At 49.4% G+C, this 14324-nt stretch overlaps 1 pseudogene; it reads right to left on the minus strand.

Annotated features, from left to right (window-relative positions):
• Nucleotides 1-1741: 1741 nt before the first annotated feature.
• LOC128091862 (olfactory receptor 14A16-like) lies at nt 1742-2592 on the minus strand (annotated as a pseudogene).
• Between the last annotated feature and the right edge of the window lie 11732 nt (nt 2593-14324).

Below are 14324 nucleotides of genomic sequence, written 5' to 3' on the forward strand. Positions count from 1 at the left end.
CAGGGGAGACCTCATTGCTCTCTATAACTTCCTGAAGGGAGGCTGTAGTGAGCTGGGGGTCGGCCTCTTCTCTCGTGTCATTAGTGATAGGACCAGGGGGAATGGCTTCAAGCTACGGCAGGGGAGATTCAGGCTGGACATGAGGAAGTGTTACTTTTCAGAAAGGGTGGTCAGGCACTGGAACGGACTGCCCAGGGAGGTGGTGGAGTCACCGACCCTGGGGGTGTTCAAGGAAAGACTGGATGTTGTATTGAGGGACATGGTTTAGTAGGAGCAATTGAGAATAGGTGAACGGTTGGACTGGATGATCTTTTAGGTCTTTTCCAACCTTGGTGATTCTATGATTCTATGATTCTAATTCTCCCCCTCGATTCCACTCTTGTGTGACTCCACCCAGAGTACTGCATTCAGATCAAGGGCCGCAAACAACAGGACATGAGTCTGCTGGAGCAAGTCCAGGGAAGGGTAACAAGGATGAGCAGAGGGCTGGAACATGACTCGTGTGCAAAGAGAGGCCGAGAGAGTTGGGGTCATTGAGCCTGGGGAAGAGACGTCTCTAGGGAGACCATATGGCTGCTTTTCACAGCACAAGTCTCTACAAGGAAGTTAGGAGGGAATCTCTATTAGGAATGAAGTGATGGCACAAGGGGTAACAGCTTAAATCAAAGGAGAGGAGATTTAAATTGGATTTTCAGAAGAAACTCTTTCCTATGAGAGTGATAATGAACTTGAGAGGTTGCCCAGACAGGTTGTGGCAGTCCTATCCCTGGAAGAATTCAATGTCAGTTTGGATGGGGCAAGAGAAAGGTGCCCCTGCTCATGGCAGAAGGATTGGAACTGAGTGATTTTTGTTGTCCCTTCCAAGCTAAACCATTCTGTGATTCTATGATTCAACATTCCCTGTTGGTGGGAAACAGCAGGAAAGAGAAAGGGAAAATTGCAGCTTGGATGGTGGAGACTTGGATGGTGTCAGGACCTCACCTCCCCTCAATTTCTAATCTAAATCACACCTCTTTTAATTTAAAACTGTTCCCCCTTGTCCTATCACTATCTGCCCATGTAAGAAGTTGATTTTCCTCTTGCTTCTAAGCTCTCTTTAAATATTGCAAAGCTGCAAAGTATCCTCCTTAGAGCTTTCTCTTCTCCAGGCAGAACAACTGCAACTTCCTCAGTCTCTCTTCATAGCAGTGTCCCGAGCCCTTTGTTCATCTTTGTGGCTTTCCTCTGGACCTGCACCAAAAACTCAACATCACAATCCAGATGGGGCCTTCTGAGGGCTGAGTAGAGAAGGACAGTGCCTTCCCTCACTCTGATGACCACCACTCTGTTGATGAAGCCCAGGGTACAGTTGGTCTCCGGCTGCAAACACACATCTGGCTCCTGTAAGGGTTTTCATACAACAGGAGCGCTAAGTCCTTCCCAGTCATATGGACTCCAGGAGAAAAAGAGCAGGGTGATGCCTCATAGAGGCGGAAGGAATCCAAACACAGGTTTAGGAACATGATATCCATTGACAGTAAATACAGACACATATATATATGAACAGTAAAGTAGAAGTATATATTAATGAAAAGAAATACATAAAATAAACAGAAACGAGCATAAAATAGTGTCATTGTGGAGAAGACAGTATCACATGTAGAGACAGAATAAAAGCTTATGCCTGCTGAAATGTGGCCATGACATAATTTTCCTCACTGCATCCCTAAGCTCCTGGTTCCTCATGCTGTAGATGAGGGGGTTAAATGTTGGAGGCACCACCGAGTACAGAAATGACACCACCAGGTCCAGGGATGGGGAAGAAAGGGAGGGGGGCCTTAGATTGGCAAAAAAGCCAGTGGTGACAAACAGGGAGACCACAGCCAGGTGAGGGAGGCACGTGGAGAAGGCTTTGTGTCGTCCCTGCTCAGAGGGCATCCTCAGCACTGCCCTGAAGATCTGCACATAGGACACAACAATGAAAACAAAACATCCGGATAAGACAAGGACACTACAGAAAATAAGACCAACTTCCCTGAGGTAGGAATTTGAACAGGAGAGCTTGAGGATCTGAGGGATTTCACAGAAGAACTGATCCACAGCATTGCCTTGGCAGAAAGACAGTGAAAATGTATTGGCAGTGTGCAACAGAGCATTCAGAACTCCACTGCCCCAGGCAGCTGCTGCCATGGTGGCACAAGCTCTGCTGTCCATCAAGGTCCCGTAGTGCAGGGGCTTGCAGATGGCAACGTAGCGGTCATAGGACATGATGGTGAGAATGCAATACTCTGCTGACATCAGAAAGACAAACAGAAAGGTCTGGGCAACACATCCAGCATAGGAGATGTGCCTGGTGTCCCAGAGGGCATTGGCCATGGCTTTGGGGAGAGTGGTGGAGATGCAGCCCAGGTCGAGGAGGGCGAGGTTGAGCAGGAAGAAGTACATGGGGGTGTGCAGGCGGTGGTGGCAGGCTACGGCTGTGCTGATGAGGCCGTTGCCCAGGAGGGCAGCCAGGTAGATGCCCAGCAAGAGCCAGAAGTGCAGGAGCTGCAGCTGCCGCGTGTCTGCCATCGCCAGGAGGAGGAACTCGCTGATGGAGCTGCTGTTGGGCATCTGCAGTTCCTGCTGGGCCTGGAGTCCTGTGCAGAGTGCAGAAGATAATGACAAAACAAGACCTTTTTCAGAGACTCTCCTCCCACCATACTATAACAGTTTTTCTTTCTCTTAGGAAAATGTTCATTTAATTTGAATTTATTTTCATGAGTTTCATCAACCCCGAAGAAGTACAAGATTAAGGAGCTCTTACGTTCCTCTCATTTCCTAATCACACCCCAGCTCTGTGGATATTTTCCTCTTTGGAACAATTTCCATGCCTCAGATCTTCTCCCCGTCTGCACTCAGAGTGCCCATCTCAGCCTCTGTGCATTAAATTTCTCTCTTAGGGAAAGCTGCCTGTGTGCAGGATAAGTGCAATATTCATGTCTGCTGATAATTTTGGTAATTTCAGCTGGTACTTTCGGAGAGGAGACGCGGAAAGCACATGAGGAGCTTGTTCATATAATAGCAGATTGAGGAAGGTAGAATTCAGGATTCTCAGAGACGTGTTCAGATTTCACAGCTCCTTTCAGATTTCCCAACTCTTTCCCCTTCCCTAAGAACAGGAAATGGAAAATCCCTTCTTTGTCTCTCCTCTTGCAACGTGCCCCTGGAAACACACTGGCATGCAGTGTGTCTTGTGAACCCCCTGCCCCAGGCAGCAGCTGTGGCAGCAGAAGGCCCCTGCCCTGCCCTGCCCTGCCCTGCCCTGCCGGGGGGCTCCTTCCCCCCACACGTCTCCCCACAGCGCCCTGGGCAGCTCCCCAGGCAGCTGAGTGCTGAGCCTGGCAGGCAGCACAGTCCCTGCCCCGGCACACAGCCCCTGGGGCACAGCAGGACCTGCTCTGCAGGACAGCCCTGGCACCCGGCTGCAGCCCTGGCTGCACAGCCTGCAGCCGCCCTGGAACACGCAGCCCTCAGGGCTGTGCTCTGATGCTGCAGCAGGAAAGCCCTCAGCTGGAGCAGGTTTTTATCCAAAATAAAGAAATATGGAATGCCTTCAGCCTGTTTTGCAATGGATGTCCCAAATTCAGTGATTCCTGCAGTAAAAGTCGCGATGCTGCCTGCAATGAGAGACTTGCCTTGTCAAGGGCTGTGGGCAATGCTCCTCCAGTGAGCTCACAGCCTAACGTGCCACACAGCGTGTAAGATCTCTTTCTTCTGTCCTGTCACCTGCAGATCATGTCCCCAGCTCTGCTGAATGCTTCACACGAGCTGCTCATGGGCACAACTGTCTCTCTGCAGTGCTGCCTACTTGTATGAGCTCTGTTTCCCAGTAGACCAGACTAGCTCAGTAGCCAAGAATGTGATTTCTTTCTCTCCCTGGAGATATCCATGTTTCTCCTGAGCTCTTCCAAGGCATCAGGGTCATCTCTGCAGAACGTATTTCAAAGTCAGCTCAATTAATCAACACATCCACTGGATTCCAGAAGCAGGTCAACTAATTCCAAGCCCCAGCCATGTTGCCAACTACCGGATCAGCCTGTCCAGCATCCAATCCATCCTGACCTTGAATGGATCCAGGGTTTGGTCATCCACAGCCTCTTTTGGCAACATTTTCCAGTGCCTGTGTCTAAGAAATGTCTTCCTAAAACCATTTAAAAGCCGTTTCAATTTGTCTAATTACTGTCAGACCATCACTTCCAAATCCTAAAAGTAGGCATCTCATCTGCTGGTGGAAACCCTGGGGCTGAAATGGGATCAGTTCCTCACAGAACCATGGGAGCCGGGAGTCCTCTTAGCTGAGTTCAGATGTGCACAATGAGGTGTCGGTGTGTGAGGCCCTCATCTGAATCCTTGGTCTTTCTTCAACAGGACTGCACTGCTCACACACAGACACTCAGTGATGCCCAAGGTGCCTGGGGTGATCCCAGCTGTGTGCTGGTGCTTGTAAGCTGTGGTGGAAAATCTGTGAGACAGACACCTCCTTCCTGAGCATCAGCTGAGGGCCAGAAGGGAGGCATTCTTGGCCATCCTAAATGCCACCACAGCCCTGTGCTTAGGGCACCCAGTGTGCCTTTTGCACCTGTCCCCATGGGGCATGTCATGGTATTCTGCTGACCAAATGGATGAGCCAGATCTTCCTCTGTGCTCCACCTGTGGCATACTCTGGAGTTCAAGGCATTACAAAGCTAGGACACATTTACATTCTTTCACTGATGACACTGTAGTTTGCTCTGGGCTGTCATGTAAATGGCATCAGGAGTCGTCTCAGGTCATGCAAGTTCCCAGTTCACAGGGAAATGGCAATCACTGCTCCAGTTTTCAATAAGAACAAGCAAGATTATCCAGGCAATCCTGGACCTGTCAGTCTCAAGTCAGTGCCTGGTAAAATTATGGAAAAAAATGATACTGAGAGTTATTAAAAAGCACCTGAAGAACAATTCTGTCACTGACAGAGAGAACACAAGTTCATGAAGGGAAGGTCCTGTTTAACTTCATATCCTTTTATGACAAGGTCAAATTTAGATGAACTAGGGAAGCCATCTGATGTTATCCTTGAGGATTTCAGGAGAGCTTTTGATATTGTATCTCACAGAATTCGTCTGGGCAAAATGTCCTGCATATTGCTAGACAGAACTATAATGTGATGGGTGAGCAGTTGGACAGTGGGTCCGACTCAGAGGGTGGCAAATGGGGTTCCATCAGGCTTGCAGATGGCCACTGGCAGGGTTCACCAGGGCTCTGTTTGAAGACCACTTCTTTTTAATGCATTTGTGATTGAGTGCATGTATGGCCAGAAAATGTTTTGAGTAAGTTTGCGGCTGGTACCAAATAGGGTGGAGCTCCTTGCCTCCATTGAGGGTGGAGAGGACTTACAGAGAGATGTGCTCCAGTTAGAGAACTGGGTAAGCACAAAATGCAGATGAAGTATAATGAGAACAAGTGCGTGATTCTGAACCCGGGTAGGGGCAGCCCTGGACATACACACTGACTGGATATGGGACTATGGAGAGCAGTCCCACTGAAAGGGATTCAGGGTCATGGTCAGCATGAAATTGAATGTGAGTCAGCAGTGTGCCCAGGCAGCCAGGAAGGCCAACTGTCCCCTGGGATGCACTGAGCCTGGCATTGCCATGTGGGTGAGGGAAGGGATTGTCCTGATCTGCTCTGCACTGCTGCAGCCTCACCTGGAGCACTGGGTGCACTTCTGGGCACTGCAGAACATAAATGATGTAAAACTATTAAGGACTGCCCAAAGGAGAGCACTAGAACTGAGAGATCTGAAGTTCAAAGTTTCATTGGGGTTGACTGCTTGTTCAGATTGGGCCCTTCTCACATCCCACATCCTGGGATGAGACACACTGCCCACATGGGACTTGGGCCTCACGGCATCCTTGCACCCCATGCAGAGTCTGGCAGCTGCTGTCCCCTTCTCTTTCATTTGACATCACACAAACCTCCACCCCACTGCCCCAGGAAGGGCCCTGAGCCAGCAGAAGAGACAAGATCTGCCTGCCAAGGCTCTGGGGATCAGGGCTTGGTCTTTCTGCTCCATAAGACAAAGGAGGCTTTTCTCAGCATCACAGCCACCATCCCAGTGCCTTCGTCTGCCTGTAATCATGGCTTCCAAAGAGAGCATTCTCTGCTCTAACAAGTCCCAGGGGAAGCTTGCTTGTGAATGGCCCTCAGTGGGGCCCATTAATACTCCAAGAAACTTCACTGTTCCTTCTGACTTTGTCTTCTTGAGCACTTTGCGCAATCTTCTCTCTGCACCAGAGGTTGATGGACTCAGAAGCAAATGCCTCCTGGGGCCCATTACAACCTGAAGAGCCGTGCTGTGCCTTGTGCCTTCCTGTCATCTTCTTCAGGTGTTCAGAACTTGTACAGCAAACTGGAGAGGAATCTGGAGAGAGCTAAAAGGGGAAGAGAATGACGGGCATTTATGAAGACTGTTTATTTATTTATTTATTTAAAGTTGGGTATGAACAGGAAGCTAAAGCAGCACTTGGCAATTGATATTGATCCAGGATGTCCCCTAATGAGCTTTGCTCTGTCACCGTGTGGACAAATGTCTGCCTCAGCTACCCTTCCCCATTTCTACTTACATTGGCCCCATGGGACTTGCATCACTTTCCCTCACTTTGCCCTTCTCCTCTGGAGTCACCCGCTCAGTGTTACACACGCTTTGCACCGGCCCTCCCCGGCTTTCTTCAGAGAACAAGGTGCACATGGAAAATAAAAGATTTCTCATTTTTTTCCAACAGCAGTTGTAAACATGATACAATTGAATGAACAGTAAAACACAGTGGTCAGCTGCATGCCTTGTCCAAGATGCCTCTAGTGAGGTTTGCCTTTCACAGGTAATATTTGTACAAGAAATATGTTAGTCAGAGATAGGAAGGGATAGATAGAATCACAGTTCTCTGCTCTAACAAGTCCCTGGGGAAGCTTGTTTGTGAATGGCCCTTAGTGGGGCCCATTAATACTCCAAGAAACTTCACTGTTCCTTCTGACTTTGTCTTCTTGAGCACTTTGTGCAATCTTCTCTCTGCACCAGAGGTTGATGGACTCAGCAGCAAATACCCCTTAGGGGCCCATTACAACCTGAAGAGCCGTGCTGTGCCGTGTGCCTTCCTGTCATCTTTTTTCAGGTGTTCAGAACTTGTACAGCAAACTGGTGAGGAATCTGGAGAGAGCTAAAAGGGGAAGAGAAGAACAGGCAATACGAAGTCCACTTGTTAATTTTCATATTGTTAGATTTAAACATGAACTTAAAGCTGGACTTTGCGACTGGTATTGATTCAGGATGTCCCCTAATGAGCTTTGCTCTTGTCACTTTGTGGACCAACATCCACCTCAACATCCCCACCCCATTTCTACTCACATTGGCCCCATGGGACTTGCATCTCTTTTCCTCACATCACTGTTCTCCTCTGGAGTCGCTTGCTCAGTGTTAAACCTCCTTCGTACCAACTCCCCCCGGCTTTCCTCATAGAACGAGCCGCACATAGCTGCACATGGGCAAGGAAAGATTTCTCTCCCTCTCTCTTTTTGTTTTCTTTTTTTCTTTTTCTTTCTGCCAACAAACAGAAGGAAACATGAAGCAATTGAATGAACAATAAAACACAGTGGTCAGCTGCATGCCTTGTCCAAGATGCATCTAACGAGGCTTGTCTTTCACAGGGAACAAGAGATATGTTGGACAGGGATAAGTAAGGATAGATAGAATCACAGTTAAAGAGTTGAGAAAAGAGGTCATCAGACTTTGGAGAGATGGAGCAAATTCCAGTAATCTCCCTGAAGGTGATGAATCAGCCATATGTTTGGGAAGAATCTGAGTGAAGAACGAGCAAGGGATGGGGACATCTGGAGAGCAGTGGGAAGAGCATGTGTCCAGATGGCCTGCTGAAAACATGGCCTGAACCATGGTCACAGATTTAGGAGAGCTGGAGACACCTGGAGGATGAGGGACATCAAATACACAGCAGGGTGGAGCAGCGGTGGACGCTGGGCATCGGTCACAGGGCATTGGCAGTGTCACCACTGTCTGTGTCCCTGTACCTGAAGGCATCTGTGTCCTGCAAACAGAGTGCTGGAAAACACTGTGCTTTTTGGAAAAATAAATAAATAAATAAATAAAATAAAAGACACAATATCCCCTCAAAAGTGAGCGTTTTCAGCTTAAAAAGGGGGATGACACGTGAGAATATTTGAAGTTGAGAAGTGGTAATACATATCAGCTCCCACTTGCAGACGTCTTTCTTGTGTTGGAGATCTGAAATGTGGAGGCACTACTCTGCTTAATGCTTTCCTGCATCTTCGAGCCATTTTCTTGTTCAAATAAAAAAAGGTGGAGGGCGACTTCTTAAAGCATTTCTGAATAACAGGACAAGGATGAAACACAACAAACCAAAAGAGAGATTTACATTAGACGTTTGGAAGGAATTTCTAACATTCACAGAATCACAGAATTGTAGGGGTTGGAAGGGACCTCAGATATCATCGAGTCCAATCCCCTGCCAAAGCAGGTTCCCTACACCAGGTCGCACAGGTCGGCATCCAGGCAGGTCTTGAACATCTCCAGAGAAGGAGACTCCATCACCTCCCTGGGCAGCCTGTTCCAGTGCTGCATCACCCTTATTGCAAAGAAGTTCTTGCGCACATTTGTGAGGAACTTCCTATGCTGCAGTTTCCAGGATTTTCCCCTTGTCCTGTCTCCACTCACCACTCAAAAGAGTCTGGCCTCACTGTTCTGCCCCCCACACCTTAGATATTTATAGACCTGGATCAGCTCCTCTCTCAGTCTTCTTTTCTCAAGGCTGAACAGACCCAGTTCTCTCAGCCTTTCTGCATAGCAGAGATGCTCCAGGCTCTTCACCATCTTTGTGGCCCTCCGCTGGACTCTTTCCAAGAGATCCCTGTCTTTTTTGTACTGGGGAGCCCAGAATTGGACACAGTGCTCCAGATGAGGCCTCACCAGGGCAGAGCAGAGGGGGAGGATCACCTCCCTCCACCTGCTGGCCATGCTCTTTTTAATGCATCCCAGAATACCACTGGCCCTCTTGGCCACAAGGGCACACTGCTGGCTCATGGCCGACCTGTCATGGCCACCAGGACACCCAGGTCCCTCTCCGCAGAGCTCCCCTCCAGCAGCTCATCCCCCAACCCGTACCGCTGCATGCAATTATTCCTCCCCAGATGCAAGATTCTACACTTGCTTTTGTTAAACCTCATCCGTTTTTTTCTGCCCAGCTCTCCAGCCTCTCCAGGTCTTGCTGAATGGCAGCACGGCCTTCAGCCAATCCTCCCAACTTCATATCATCAGCAAACTTGCTGAGGGTGGCCACTATCACCTCATCAAGGTCATTGATGAAGATGTTGAACAAGACCTTACCCAGCACCAACCCCTGAGGAACACCGCTGCTTACAGGCCTCCAGCCAGACTCTGCACCACCAACGACGACCCTCTATGCTCTGCCAGCAGCCAGTTCTCAGCACACCTCACTGTCCACTCATCCATCCACACTTCCTCAACTTTGTTGTAAGCATGTTGTGGGGGACAGTATCAAAAGCCTTGCTGGAATCAAGGTAGGCTACATCCACTGCTCTGCCCCCATCCACCCAGCCAGAGTCAACATCATAGAAGGCCACCAGATTGGTCAAACACGACCTCCCCCTGGTGAACCCGTGCTGACTGCTCCTGATAACCTCCTTTTCTTCCATTGTCAGGAGATGACATCCAGCACAAGCTGTTCCATCACCTTTCCAGCTACAGAGGTGAAGCTGACTGGCCTATAGTTGCCTGGGTCTTCCTTCTTGCCCTTTTTGAAGACCACAGTGACATTGGCTCTCCTCCAGTCTTCAGGCACCTCCCCCATCTTGGAGACCTCTCAAAGATGACAGAAAGCGGTTCAGCAATCACATCTGCCAGCTCCTTCAGCACCCGTGGATGCATCCCATCGGGTCCCTTGCATTTATGAACACTGGTGTTGCCTAGGCACTCTCGGATCGCCTCTTACCTGATTGAAGGGAGGTCTTCCATTCCCCAGACCCTCTCACTCACCTCCAGGGTTTCGGATTCCTGACGGGGAGCTTTTTCACTGAAGACAGAAGCAAAGAAGGCGTTCAGTATCTCTGCATTCTCAGCATCCCCTGTTATCAGAACACCCCCGTCACTTAGCAGGGGAGCCACATTCTCCCTAGTCTCCCTTTTACTGTTAATATACTTAAAAAAGCCTTTTTTATTATCCTTTATCCCCTTCACCAGATTTAATTCCAGGCAGGCTTTAGCCTTCCTCGTTGCATTCCACAGATCATGATGTGAGGCATGGAGCTGGTATGGAACAGGCAGCCCAGAGAAGATGGGGCTGCCTCATCCCTGGAGATATTGAAGATGTCAAAGGCTCCAGGCATCCTCATCTACTGTGTGACAACCCTGCACACAGCAAGGGAGATGGAACTGGATGGGCTTTAAGGTCCTTCCAACCCAAACCGTTCAAAAATCCTACAATACTTGTCAGTCTCTTCCAACAAGGGATCCTGTTTGCTCAGCTATTCCCTGATCACCTCTTCTTCCACCAACAGTACATCTGCCTTGCACCAACATTTCCCACCTGTCTCTGGCACCCAGGATTCCAAGAAGCCCAGACCAACTAATAAACCGTGAGGAAGGAAATGAGTATCAGAGACTTTTCCATGTCCTGTCTCACCAAGTTCCTGCCCCATTCTATGCTTGGCCCATGTTGAAAGGAGCCGCGGGAGACAAGCCTCATGCTATCATGGTCAGCAAGTCGCGTTTATTGATTACCAAAGATTCTCTTTTATACAGGTCTTAATGATCCTCACACATAGTGCAAAAGCGAGCTCAACATTGGTGCTTAAAGCTGAATGCCAATCCCTCCCATCTTATGCCTGTTCTTCATTCCTTAGATATTGCTTCTGTTTCTTTGTATCCACCATGTCCTGTGTCCTTGCTGCGTTAACAATTTAGACAAGCTAGGTTCTGTAACCCTCCAGCTCGTGATCAGTGAGCGGTACCCTGCTTATGTGCCCTTTGTCACGTAGCCATTCCTCCACAATTCCCCCGTTTTCTTTAGAAGCGATCAATGAAACACTGGTCCTAGAATCAACTATACGCATGAGGGCATTTTGCAAGCATTTGAAAATACAAGGGAGTAACAATACCATGGCCAATACCGCGAGACCAAATACAATCAGGTGTTGTAAGAGGGAGGTTAGCCAGGGCCCCAAGCCCAGGCCTTTCAGCCAATCGTCAAGGCCAAAGCCAGAATTAACCTGCAGATGGCTTGTTAGCTCATGTAGCTGTTGTATTTGCTGATGTATGGACGTCGAATGATCAGATAGGTTCATACAACACATACCCTCAAAGTCCTCACACCCGTGCCCTTGTGCTAGAAGCAGAAAATCTATTGCTGCTCTATTTTGAAGCGTGGCATGCCGTACTGAATCCACATCCATTAACAACTGAGATAGTGCTTCTGAGGTGGCATTTGTTTGCTTAGCGAGCCAGCAACCTAGCTTATTAAGACTGGATAGAGCTTTAGCACTAGCCACCCCTAGGGGATGTAGGGAGTAGAAAAACCTTTCTTCAAAATTCCAGAAATTAAGGTTGTCATCGCAATCCTTTGCAAACGCATGAGCAACCCGCTTAACCCTAGAGAAGCCCTTTGAGTAATTTCTATAGGCTTGCAGAATCATAGATGTATTGGGTGTTAACAATGTGAGGCGACCTAGGGTGCATGGACCCCCTTCGATCTTGGAGGGTATACCCGGCCAAGCCCGATCACCACAGATCAGGAATATTCCGTAGAGTAATGCTATAGGGCTATTGGATGATCGGGAGACATTATTACTTCTGTAGTTGCACCATGCCGATGTATTTCTGTACACCGGAATGCTAGAGTTGACGCTTATAGGGTATGACTGGTTTGCCTGTCTACCTGTAGGACCGGCCCGATACACACTGGTCCAGTTAAAGAAAACGCACCAGTCAGCCCGAATCAAACCCAAAATTTCCAATTCTTGGGGTTCTAGGGGACATGACGGGAAGTATGGTACCTGGGAATCCCAATTATCTGCATAATGCTGGGTGTTGTTTGGCTGACAGGACGTAGCCTTGTGTGGGCAAGGGGGCTCGTCTAACGGGATACCCACCAGGCAGGTAGAAAAGGGATTCCCGGGGGTTGTTAAGGCTAGACAAATGGCGTCCTGGCCAGTCTTATTAGCCAGGGTAACCCAAATATTCTCCTTGGGCTGGACTGGAGCCCACATGGCATAGCTTAATAATGGCCATACCAATAGGGCTAGGCAGCTGGGGCCCGTCGGCCCTGGGGACATTGATAATTGATAATTCAGGACCTTCTAACAACCAAAGCTCGACTGGCAAGATGGGTCAGGTGCCAGGCGGAATGGCCTGGAGTTCCCGGGTCCAGGCCCTTGTCTTCCGCGTTAATAGACCACCACGTCCACGAACAATGACGACACCACAATGCGTGGTGGGAGTGCCAGAAGTGAGCTTGAGGGAGCCAGGCCAAGGCACCGCAGCCGCCACAGATGAATTGAATCTGAGAGCTACGAAGCAGGCTATTACAGCCCCAGCACCCCGACTTGGTTGGAATAGGACCCCGCAGTTGACCTACTGCCCACGCCAACTCGCGGTATGGGTAGTAGAGTTCAGAAAACGGTTCACGCAGATGTTCTTTGATGGACAGCCAGATCGAAAGTACGAGCGAAAGGTGGGGGTCTTCCAGTAGCTGCAAACAGCTTTCAACGTACGCGATCGTCGTCCTCTCCAGGGTGAGGTGACTCTGCGGGTCTTGTCCAGCGAGCAGGGATCCACTCTGAACCTGAAACTGTTGTAGTGGCAGGCTGTAGTGGCCACTCAGTTGGCCAACTCTCTGGAGCTATTATAGAGGTGTCCGCGCCAGTATCTAGTAATCCTAACAAAACCACTTTGCAGGACTGGAATATCAGCGTGCACTCCTTCCTTGGGCGGGTTGACAGATCCAGGGTTAAAAGGGTAAGTCCTCCAGTAGATCCAAACCCCTTGTCAAGGCGAGGTTGTGACTTAAGAGGATTCAGATTCGCTGTAAATTGGGGTAAGGGTACCAACTGGGCAATTCGCTGACCTTTTAGAATTTTTATTGTAGGAGATGGTGTGTGGATCATTATCATAATTTCGCCTTGATAGTCTGCGTCAATTATTCCGGGTATAACAAATACTCCAATCATGCTTGCAGATGAGCGGCCTATTAAGAGTCCTCCCATAATTTGTCCATTTATGTTAACAGGGCCAAAGATGCCTGTGGGAACCTTGTGAGGCTGTGACGTCAATACGACCACGTCTACTGAGGCTGCCAGGTCCAGGCCGAGGCTTCCCCTAGTGGCGGGTTGGGGTTGGAGCGTTGATTGTTGTTGCTCGGTGCCATGGCAGCGGCTATTTGTGTCTGGGTGCGGCTGCTGTTCGCGCTGTGCTTGAAGTTTCCCGACCGCCGCTTACACATGCTGGTATTGTGCGTAGTCGAGTGGCACTTATTGCACCAGACTCCAGAAGCTTGACATTCTTTGCGAACATGTCCTTGGTTGCCACAGCGGTAGCAGCGTATGCAGGAATTGTTAGTTGACCGGGGGCTGAGAGCTGCCGCCTGGAGGGGCGCAAGAGCCGCCAACACTTGCGCTTGGGAGCTTTCAGAGTGTTTCTGCAAGAGTCGAGCCTGCTCCTTTATCCTCTCCCCTAGCCTCTCTATAGCACTAACCAGTAATGCCTGCGTGCCGGTGGGCGTGTTTGCTGCTTTCTCTAACAAATCGGGCAAGGACCAGTCACCCGGCATGGAATTCAATAATGTACGAGTAGTCGGACCACCATTTTGTAGGATACACTGCTTAAGTAAAGGCCCTTGCATGTAATCTGGGACGCCTGCCTTTGTAATGGCATCCATTAGCCTGTCCACGAACGCGCCTAAGGGTTCATCCCTATTCTGTTTAATTCCCATGTATATGGGCGTCCCACCTGGAGACTTAATTCGTTTCATAGCACGCATTGCCACGGTCATCGCCTCTCGCAGCACATCAGGACCCGCGGTAGCCTGAGCCTCTATCCGAACCCACGGTCCTAAGCCCATTAACTGTTCTGCAGTGATGCCCTGGAGGGGGTCCCCGGGCCCCCTTTGAACCGATGCCGATGCAGTAGCCTCATGCTGCCAATGTGCATTAAAAAGGAGCAATTGATGTGGGGAGTATATCAAACGGGCAATACTCCTGATATCCGTCGGGAGTAAAATATGCGC

This window comes from Tympanuchus pallidicinctus, unplaced genomic scaffold (genome assembly GCF_026119805.1).
Source record: "Tympanuchus pallidicinctus isolate F22 unplaced genomic scaffold, pur_lepc_1.0 scaffold54, whole genome shotgun sequence".
Taxonomy (NCBI): Eukaryota; Metazoa; Chordata; class Aves; order Galliformes; family Phasianidae; genus Tympanuchus; species Tympanuchus pallidicinctus.